The following is an 11,909-nucleotide window of genomic DNA, read 5'->3' on the forward strand; positions in this document are numbered from 1 at the left end:
CTCACTCTGTCCCTCACTCTGTCCCTCACTCTGTCCCTCACTCTGTCCCTCACTCTGTCCCTCACTCTGTCACACACACACACACCCTTTAACCTCTTCCCTCAGAGCTGGTGATGTGGGGAAAAAAAAGGCAGAAGGAAAGGGCAGATAAAATTGAATTTCCTTATAACCTGCAGCCCATTGACAGCTACTTGAGGCTGGCAGAGCAAAAGTTTCTCCAGGAACTCGCTGCTGTCTTAATGCTAATGCTCTGTTAGAGGGAAAAACAACCTTAGCTTGACAACAGCTAGGCCTCCAGTAGCCTGGGAGTCTTCTTTAGCATATGGAAATCCCCCTGGAAACTTCCCTTGGAATTTACCTCCCCCAAGTCCATAGTATATAACCAGTCTCTCCCCATAGTCCCGGGGCAGGTCTTTCTGCCCAAGGGTCCTGTCCCCATGCTTTAATAAAATCGCCATTTTGCACCGAAGACGTCTTCAAGAATTCTTTCTCTGCTGTCGGCTCTGGATGCCACGAACCCCACAATCCCCGCAAAAACCTCATCACTGAACAGCCAAGTCCACACGAATTAGATATCTGGCTCTCTCAAGGAAGAAAACCCACAGGATATCAGGGCAGTTTTATGTTTTTTGTTTTTTGGTTTTTTTTTTGAGAGAGAGAGAGAGAGAGAGAGAGAGAGAGAGAATTGGGGGGGTGGCGGCAGAGAGGGAGACACAGAATCTGAGGCAGGCTCCAGGCTCTGACGCAGGGCTTGAACCCACAAACCGCGAGATCAGGACCTGAGCCGAAGTTTGACGCTTAACTGAGCCACCCAGGTGCCCCAGGACAGTTTTGCTTCCACTTTCATGAGACCTCTCTGCCTACACCTATTACTGCTCTTTATGTATCTTCTTTGGGCCCATGCGGACAAGATTTTCGTACCTAAAGGCTCCGAGACGGCCAACACTGAACATATATTACATTAACTTCAAGGCCAAACTGCACCCTGAACCAAAATTCATTCCCTACCTATTTCTCATCTCAAATTATGCCCCGCCGCACTAACACAGCTTCCCAAGACAGTGGTCAAGGGGCACAGAGGACATGCTTAGATCCCCAAATCCTTCAGCAGCAATATAAACAGGCACCAAATTTAGACAATAAGAACTCCTTCAAATAGTAAATATCCAGAGAAAGTGGACTCTGGAAATAAAAGCCTCCTGTAGAGTGCAGCTGAAAAAAATTAATCCCCAAACTTGTTCCGCTTAGTCTTAGAGAATCTCACCGCCAGGCCGGGGTAGAGTCAGGCTCCTGCTTTCATAGCCACAGCCTAACTTTCACAGAATGGGCTCCCTCCTCACCTCCCAAGCTGAATTCACAAAACCCAGATCTCTCCCTTCAACTACTCACCCAAAAAGTCAGGGTAAACAGGAAAAAATAACGACGCCAAGCCTTAGAGCCCCAGGCACCAAAAAAAATGTAGAAAACACAAATGACCAGCCCCTACCATAGTTACTCCTAACTGAACCATCTTCTCAAAACCCAGTATTTACAACAACCCAGAATCACATCAGGAGAAATATGCCATCACAAAAGTAATCGTGATATTCCACGTCCTCTTTCTCGGAAATCTAATTCACCTGTGCACACCGTAGCCCCCCCGCAAGGACGTGGGAGACACTCCTGTCTTCAAACATGTGGATTCAAAACTTGAGGAGCTTCCCTGGCGAAACGTGAAACTGCCCCCGCCCCCACCTCCGTCAGAAGGCAGGGAGAAACTGAGGAAAGAGCCCGAACATGCCAGATTGGTAAGTGGCAGGTGACAAACGGGAGAACTTACCTGTGAGGATCACTTGGGCAGCCACAAGCTGACTAAATCTCCACCCAACCCCCTACTGCCTTCTTAGGAGTTTACATAGAGGCCTTAACTGGGTTCAGTCACGTGTAGAGCCCAGGTGATTTCAATAACACATTACTCTCTGAGGGCTGTTTGCAAACAGCTGTGGGTGGGAGTGGCGGGCAGAATGTACTTTCCAAGGGCCCAGGAGGTGGGAGGAGCCTCTGGCTGCATGGGTCCAGCCCAAAGGTCAAGCAACGGTCACATCCTCCAAACGACCTCCTCCAATGTAGCAAAATAGGGAAATTTGCAAGGTGGTCCCTACATGCATCGGGATATGACCTGAAATTCTCTTTCCCCACCCTCGGCGTCCATTCCACATATTTTAAAGACTTTTAATGTCCACTTTCCATTTGAGCCTTGTGTTCTTCATACTTAGCTGGCATGCTCCTCAAACAACTCAACAATCTATTAATCATCATAAGATCCCCCCTTCCCAAGTCCAGTCCCAAAAGGAATACAGAGCCCACATATTTCAGATCTGTCTTGCCTGATCTCTAAGATTTCAGTCTTTCTCCCAAGGAAATTCTTTTCTCCCTCCAGCTCAATTGGCATTTTCTTCATTTTCCTTTTACTTCTCAAGTGTTCCTATTCTGCAGTCAAGCCTAAAACCCGATTTTACCAATTCTATTCCTCCTTAAGTTTTGGGACAACCTGAATCTTAGAGATACCTGTATTCCAGGTACAGGCCCTTCAATTTTCTTCTGAGTGTCAGGGTTTAGAATTATTTAAATTAGTTTATTATCACCCTCAGGGAGAAAAAAAAAAAGAGGCAACAAGCACACTTTGTGGACCCTTGAATTTATAACATTTGACTTGTAAAATGCAGAGGTAACGAAAATTAAGGGAAATATGAGTTGTATGAGACCCAGTTTTTCAGGAGGTAATTCTTTGCTCCACACATCAAAATAGATCTATTCCCTAGGATTGTGAATGATTTCTTAAGTATATTCTGTCTCTCCTCTAAATTGGGATCAAGATCTTACCCCTCTTTTATTAGCAGCTCCAAGCACAGCGTCCTACACGTAGCAGGGGCTCAGTGATTTGGAAAGTACCCATACGCTAACAAAAACCACGAAAATCCCTTGCTTGTATGCTATTGTGGCTCTGATTCTCACCACATATGATGCAGAGTCAAGAGGCCAGGATTTGGTTTCTGCCCAGACAGTAAATGGTTGTATGACTCTATAGGGTGGTTTCAATTCAAGAGTCTCTCTTGCCTTGATTATAAAATGGGAGGATTGGATTTGACCTATCTCCAACATCTCCTCCAGCTCCATGTTGCTAGAAAAGTTATTCTCAAGTCTTTATAAGATGAAGCATGCCTTTTGACTGTGCTGAGATAGTGTGTTTGTGGAAAGACTGTAAATGGTGAGGTAATTAACATATTAGAAGAATTAACTTACCGGTTGCCCCATCCTAGAGCAGTTTGCAGACTTTCAAAGCAGAGATGTCTTTAGATTAGTAAATTTTGCGTTTGAAGGAGGAAATACTGGAGCATGAATCTTGTCCCAATATTGGTACATATCAACAGAACCCTGGGCACCCCACAAGCAGCCTGAGACCCCCAAGGATTCAAAGTTCTCCAAAGAGGCAGGAGGCTCGTACAGGCAGGTGGCCCCAGACCTGGTCCATCGTCATCCCCACCACCAGTCTGCCAAGGGACAGCCTTGACCCTGCAGAAAGCAAGGAGCTGTGCTCATTGTTTCACCTCCCACATGTCCCAGGAAGCTACCATTTGTGGAGGCTTTTCCTTTTTGCTTTCAGTAGGTCAACAATTTCTTTCAAAACTCTGCTTTTCTCTCTTAGGTTCCCGCGCATTGCTGGATCTGACTGTTGTCTTTGGTCCCATCACCACCCTTCACTTTGCAGCCCACAGTCGGTGCCTTCGTGCAGTTGGATTCTATTCACACCATAAATGAGCGGCACTAATTCCAGAGGGCTCCTAGGACTGATCTCGGCTTCCTTAGACTTTCAAACACCACTACCTTCATGAGAATACTCTCACCTTCAATAAATGATCAGGTGTCACTACATTGCAAAATGTGAGTCCTGAACACACACAGCACACTGTCAGTTCAGGACATCAAAGGGGCTGTAAGGGAGAAAACCTGTCAAGGGGCTGCTGGTGAGTCTGACTCCATTAAACAGCAGGGTTAATGACCCACTTACCCACCACCTAAGATTAGGAATTAAACCTTAATTCTCTATAAGAATAGCAAGTAGAAACTGGATCATGTTTGAAGAAAATTTGTGCACCACCACTGAAAAGTGAAAAATAAATCAGTTCTTCATCACATCCACAGTTTCTAAGGGAAAAAACCCAATGGCTTTTTTTTTTAACCTATATGCTCAATTCTACCCACCGTATTCACCATGCACACACAGACACGTGTGCCTGCACACTCAGTCACACATACACACAGCTGCAAAATATTTAAATCCCACCAACAATTTCATCTATGTAGTTACACAGTGCCAATCAACATTTTAGCTCCTGATAAACACGCCCAATTTATTGCCCAATTTATCAAATATTATTTATTCTATTTCTTTTTACAATACTGGCTACACTGAGTGCTTTTTTTTTTAACCTCACTGAATACTCAAGTCCAAGTTCTCTCTTCTTCACCAATAAATCAGACTATAGGGGTGTCTGAGTGGCTCAGTCTGTTAAGCGTCTGACTTTGGCCCAGGTCATGATCTCAGGGTTCACGAGTTCAAAACCTGCACGGGGGTCTGTGCTGACAGCTCAGAGCCTGGAGCCTGCTTTGTATTCTGTGTCTCCCTCTCTCTCTCTCTGCCCCTCCCCCACTCATACTCTGTCTCTCCCTGTCTCAAAAATAAATAAAATGTCAAAACAAATTTTTTTAATCAGACTATATTTTTTCGATGTAATCAATGTCTCTTCCACTTATTGTCCTAGATGACTTCTTATAACCAAAACTTCTCAAGAGAAGAGATTTCCATTAGCTTTAGACTCCTTTCAGAGTTTTTCTAGGACTCGAATGGGAACTCCAAGACAAATATAAAGTCTCCCTCCATGGGGAGAAGAAGTCATATCTAAAGGACACCTGCTAGAAGGGAGTCTTCACATGAAAGCTTGCCCTGTGAGGCAGGAAAAGGAAAAATGTGGAATATACTCTGATAGCTCCTGAGAGCAACAAACCTGCATATCAAATCACACAACCATGTGGAGAGAGCCAAAACACACAGAGCAATCTTCCACCAACTCTTACCAAACAGCAGATCAAGCCACAAACTCAACACTTTCCTTATTCCCCATTTAGTTACAGAGAAGTGACTGTCATGAGATGGGAAAAGCAACCACGATCTTGGTTCTGCCGGGTGCCTTCCTGTAACTCAGTTCTTTCCATATGTGTGACTGACACACAGATATTGGTGGGACCCTGCCAGGCATTCGCCCTCACCCAGGGCAGAGCACGGCGAATATACCTAGTGCTTTGCTTCAGCTGCCTCCTGTTAAGTCAACCCGACACGGTAAGTTGGATCTTTAAGACTGCTTACCAAAAAAAACACCATAGTTTTAACTTTTATTGGAAAAGTAATTTCATTTAGAACTTGTTAGCTAACAAGTTGGTTAGCATAAAATGCGTCTTAGATATCAAAGGATTGGGCATAAAACAATAAAGTTAATATTTGGATAATCGATGCCCTTAGAATCAACAAATAGTTGGACCACTTTTCTCTTTCTTTCTTTCTTTCTTTCTTTCTTCCTTTCTTTCTTTCTTTCTCTTTTTTCTTTCTTTTTTTTGTTTTTGTTTTTTTTGGCTTAAAAGTACATACTTGATCTTTTAACAAGATATGTATCAAAACTAAAGTAACTCTTTGTATGTTAGATATATCTGAATGTGTGCAAATCAAATTTCAAATAATTAAGCCCTATTAGGGGGTCTTATAATAGGGAAAAATAGGATAAAATAGGCAGAGAGGGAAAGGTTAGGATCTGAGGTCCTGGGTGGAAAAAAAACACATATTTTGAAACAATGCTGGGAGGAGCATTTGACCCTCAGGGGTAAGGTCCCTCTTAAGAATGTAACAGACACTGCCTACTTGCCCTCACATTCCCCTCAGGAATTTGGAAATCAAAATACCTAACTAAAACAAGTAAACCCTAAAACTTACATTATATATAAGATAGTATGACCAGTCTGACTCCTCAAACAGGGGAGTCGAACCAATCAGGAATGGACAACCCAGCACCTAGAATTATCCGGCCAATAAGGGGAGAACCTGAGAGGGAACAAGGGGGAACAGAAGAGGGTGCTGACCAGAACCTTATAAAACAAGGACTCTTGCCTATTCACTTTCGAATGTCCCTTCTCTGTAAAGAGAGTTTTCATACTGTTCTTACTTTCTGATCTGGTACTCTAATAAACTTTTGCCTACTGCGCATTCTGTGTCCACCTCTTCATTCTTCGAAGCAGCGAGACAGCGAATCCCAGGTATTGAGATAAAAAATCCTGCAACAGTCTCACAAGAGAAACTTTTCTTTTTTAAACAGAGACCTATAATTTAAGATATAATCACACCCCTAATTTACATCTTTGGTAAATTTCCATGGTTATTTAAGATATTTTATTAAACTCAAGTCTGCTTTTAATATCCAAAAACATAGGGATGAATCATGAACCAGAGCCTCTGACCACAAAGGAAAATCCACTTCTATCACATCTGCTGGTGCTGGCAGTCATTTCAGAGAAAATATTGAGGAATTTTGGGTGTAAGAAAACATAGGAAATTCTACTTCTTGCATGTAAAGATACAACAGGAGCTTCCTCTGGAAAGTTCTATCATAGCAACACTCCACTAGCGGAAATGCCAGCCCTTCTGAGCTACAGGGAAACAATGAAAGGCCTGAAGGGTAGATCCCCATCTTCTTGGTCCAAGAAGCTAAAAAAAGGAAAGTTCTGGATTCCTTTCTCATTTCTTTCCATGGCATCTTAAAAAGCTCCTTAGGAAAGCTGTCCAGGTTAAAACTTTTTAACTGTAAATGTCCTTTAGAACTATTTTAGATCACCTCCTAAGGGACAAAGTTATTGTTTTCACTGTTCTACTGTTCTGCTGCTCTGTAACGACAACGAGGGTAGCTGAAGGTGACCTCAAACAGAGTATTGTTACAGATCACAAATTCTGTTCCCGGAAGGCATAGAGCACGTTAAACCTTAGAGCAGATGGCCTTTCAGCATCACATCTGGTGAAGGCTTTTCTAGTAAATCAACTCAGAGACCAAAGTGTACATCCATGGAAAGAGAAGTCCCAAAGCCCTTGGGAATCGAACCTTCTGGTGACCTTGAGTGGTCACTGAAATGGACGTTTGTTCTGCAGACAGATTCTCTTCTCATTCCATTCCTCCATGGCCATTACCGTGGGAGCATTTGGAGGGTGGATGGATATAAACAGGCTATCAAACAATCGGTGAGTTTGAAAGATGTGAAACTCAGCTACTTCCCAAGATCTGAGAGACCTGTATACTACACGGGGAAGGAAGAGCGCTAGCTAACAGGAGAAATCCATACAGGACCCCTCCAAATCAAGCATTAAGCAGGCAGAGGGCTGCTTCTCACCAGGAAATGGGAACTAGTTTGAAAGGAATAAAGATAAATTTCCTACTGATCCTGGAGAGGTTCCCTTGGGGTCTACTGAAGAAAGCTTGAGTTCTCTAAGAGCAGCCCGGAAAGGGGGAGTGAGTCACTCTTTTCTCTCACGGATTAAGTGCAAACCTCCTGAAAGTTAAGCAGAGGCAGGCACCATTTAACATGACAAAAGGCAGAAAAGCCTGAGCTAATTACAGCCCTTGAGGGAGGCAGGTGGCCAGCACTTCCTCAATACCCAGCTGTCACAGAGAATGAGTCACACTGAACCCGGTGGGGGGCAGCTCAGTGCCCCCTGAGACTTCATTTATTCAGGAACCAGCCATCTGAGCCAGCCCAAGACAAAAACTGTGAGCCAGTTGACAATGCCCCTCATAACCTACCAAAGTCTACTCTTCCAACCCCTTTTGTCTCCTCAGCAGAAGTAGAACATTATCTCCCCTCTCCTGAGATGCATGATTTTTCTGGTTTGTCTTATTGCTAGAACGTTTCTAAAGAAAATTAGAATTATCACCACCTCTATCCACGTCATGGGAACAACTCCAAACCCAAATCTGCATCTTCAGGTTGGAACTTACTCCTGAATTCCCAAAGTCCTCCCCACCATGTTCTAAAGCCTGTCTCTACATCACTACCTGAGTGTCTCAGAAGTACCTCTAAACTCAGTTTACACAGAACTGAGTATCTCTCAACCCAGTCCTCCAACACCTGCAGCAATCCCTCTCTTGGTTAAACTACCACCATACAACGGCTCTCCCAAGGGAGAAACTGGGCACCATTCCAGCTCGCTTCCCTCAGTCCAGTCCTAAAGGCCTAACGATCAAAGCATTTTAATATCTTTAAAACTTGTCCCTTCTCTCTATCCCCGTCGCCTGATTACTGATTACTTCCTCTCTACCTTTAAAAATCTTTCCTTCTCTGTAGCCCTTTGGAGCTCTCTTCTACTTGCCAGATGGAATACTGCCCAATTCATGAATCAATTAAGAAATCCAATTAGATCTTTAAAATTTGTTCAGTTGAATTTTTGTTATTGAATGCTAAGAAGCCCCTGGGTTATAAAATTGAAGTAAAATTCCTTTTCATTGTGATTTTAAAAAAAAATTTTTTTTTGACGTTTATTTATTTTTGAGACAGAGAGAGACAGAGCATGAACGGGGAAGGGGCAGAGAGAGAGAGAGACACAGAATCGGAAACAGGCTCCAGGCTCTGAGCCATCAGCCCAGAGCCTGACGCGGGGCTCGAACTCACGGACTGCGAGATCGTGACCTGAGCTGAAGTCGGACGCTCAACCGACTGAGCCACCCAGGCGCCCCTTCATTGTGATTTTTTTAATATTTCGAAGAGTAAAAGATTATTTTTACATTGGAAATTATTTCTATATTAAGAGGAATAAATGAGGCTTTATGGAACTCTTAAGAAATGGGACCCCTACTTTCTAATAGGGCTTTCTTCAAGAGACATACATCAACTTAAATAGAAAATTCTTCGTAAAGTTTATACACATTCATTAAACCAGATAATACAGAATAGCATGTACGTATCACAGATCTGAGAGAAACTAGGCTGATTCCTGCTAGGCAGGCCAGTATTTAGACTATGTTACAGTTAATGCCTATGCTGAATGCCTGCTATTTGCCTTCTTATATGTACTGTCAACCTTTCTCCCAGCATTGTTTACCAGAAGGAGGTTTACTGAAGACGCTACATCAATGGGGTCCTTTGCTCGCTGGCTTCCAGTTGCATCTGGCCAATGGAAGACACCGAGGAGAGATCTGAGGCGAGAAGGAAAGAACTTGAGGGATTTATTCTCTCCCTTCCCCCTCATTTCCCTCCCTTCCAGTTTGCTTTGACTTGCCTGCCTCCTCCTCCCAAACGTCAAAGCCTCTATCTGGAAGCTTTCTCCACAGAGCTTCTTTCTCCAGTCCCAGTAACCACTTCTGCCCCTTGCCTCCTCAGACCAGAGTGGTATTGGCTCCCCACAATTACTAATCCACAGTACCACTTTATCCTCTATGGTTTCCTTAAACCTCACCTACACTTTTATAAACAGTCCCTTATCAAATCCTCTTCAAAATAACTACTTTGAGCATACCATTTGTTTTCTGACAGGACCCCAACTGATGTAGTAATTGGTGCCTGGAGTGGACCTAGGAAAAAGACTTTAGAATGGAATTCTGTGATCTGAAAAGTTCACAGATAACTTTTCTGTTAAGACAAAATGGGATTCAAGTAATCCCTGGCATGGTTGACAACACAATTACTCAAATTATCACAAGGCATGGGAGGTACTACAGGCAAGTTACTGAGAAAAAACTAATTCTAGGACATATCACTGCTATGACAATAATAAGTGCTTATCAAATTTGGAGGAGGGGGGTTATAAAGACTGGAGGGCCAGCTGGATCCTGGTAGCCCTGGAGAACATTTATACAGAAAACAAGAAATTGGAGTTTGTGACTGTCCAACTCAAAACACCAGTGGAAAATCGGGAAGATTCTACGGCAGAATTTGAGGAGTCCTTTATCTTACAGTCATATAGAAGATGTGGCTGAGGACCAAGAGCAGGCCTAATTTTAGGAGGTGTAAGTTATAAAACTTACTAAATGATCAGCTCCACCATATCTCTTCACCAACACAGGGGTATTGGCTGGTGGTAAAGAAGTGAGAACCTGAGATATGGGAAGGGGTGGTTTGAGCAGTCAGAAATGAGGCTGAAAGCTTTGAATCCCAGATCTTTCTGAACCTTCCTTAACAGTAAAGCCAATGCCTCCCCCACTTTCCATTTGCGGGATGCAACCTTCTAAGAGAGAAAAAGTTTTCAGTGACTGTATCTGGAACACGTTCTTTAAAAATGGGTGCTTATAGGGGCACCTGGGTGGCTCAGTCAGTTGAGTGTATGACTTTGGCCCAGGTCATGATCTCATGATTCATGAGTTGGAGCCCCATGTCGAGCTCTGGCTGACAGCACAGGGCCTGAGGCCTGCCTCGGATTCTGTCTCCCTCTCTTTCTACCCCTCCCCCACTCATTCTCTCTCTCCCTCTCTCTCTCAAAAATAAATAAAATATTAAAAAAAATTTTTTTTAATGGATGCTTATTCTCCAAGGTTAATGGGATCCAGCCCATTAACATTTTCTTGCCTCCAAGTTCATGATGGGAGTTCAATACTAATAGAGCCAAGCCAAAGGAGTGAAATGTCTATCTCAGGATTCTGAAAAGCACACATGCAAGTGATTTGAAGAGTGTGATACCAGAGAAACTGAAACATAAAGCTTGATTGGACCGATTTATTGACATGGGTACACTTGTGCAGGAATTAGAATTAAATGAATTGGCTTCAGCACCCAGGAATGGTGTTAACACCCTACTGGAGTGGTTAATTGAAGCCTAGACTCAACAGTGACAAGCAGTCGATAAGGTTAAAATCCCCCAAATTCTCTGGCTTGCTATAGAAGAAGGAATCCAAAATTTCAATGAGATGGAAATGTTGGACCAGATCTATTTTAACCCACCTACTCAGCCACCCCTAACTTAATCTTACCCTCTAGAAGGAACTGAGGATACTCCCTCCACTAAGACATTAAGAAATTAAGATATTTATACATGAGAAGGGAAGATATTTATTTGTGAGGAAGAGTGATAACCAACATCTTGGAAAATCTCTGTGATGGCTGTCCTCTACCAACAGGGGAGATGCAGCAAGGGAACTACACCCCCTGGTTTCAGTGGAAATGATGAGATCGGCGAACAGAGAGCACAGGTGGTAGTCCTCACCAGCAAGAACAAGGTGGGCACAACTGCAATCAGCCATAAGGACCAAGTTGTTATCACAAGGTTTAGACTCACAGGACTCTGTAAGATCATCTAATTGATCACGAAATCTCCAGAAATAAAGTCTACAAAGGATGCCACTTGGCATTTACATGTGGAAAAATTCCAGGTTTGCTAGGCAGACACCTAACTCAAATTGCTGCAGTAAGGGGTTCACAGTCTCTTAACTAGTTCCCACACCTAAATAAGTTCACAGATCCAGAACTCTTTGATTGAGCAAGAACTTTGGGAGAGGATCCTGCAATACAGTCACAGATATCTATTCATAAATCATCCTTCAAGGTTTTCCCAGAGATGCAGACAGCCAGTTAAGCTGGACACTGGGGAAGGTGAAACACCAGATCTTCTGGAGTTAGTAGATACTGGCTCTGAAGTGACCCTATTCTCCAGAGATCCAATATACCCCTGTGATTCACCAGCAGAGTGGAATCTTAACAAGGTCAAGAGATAAATGGAGTCTTGGCCCATGTAGATCACCCCGTGGGTCCAAATGGGACCAGAGAGACCCACTCTATCTATGGTTATCCCCTAATTGCAGAATGTAGAGTGGGAATAGATATATTTAATAACTGTTAGAATCTCTGCCTTA

Source organism: Panthera uncia, chromosome B1 (genome assembly GCF_023721935.1).
Source record: "Panthera uncia isolate 11264 chromosome B1, Puncia_PCG_1.0, whole genome shotgun sequence".
Classification (NCBI taxonomy): domain Eukaryota; kingdom Metazoa; phylum Chordata; class Mammalia; order Carnivora; family Felidae; genus Panthera; species Panthera uncia.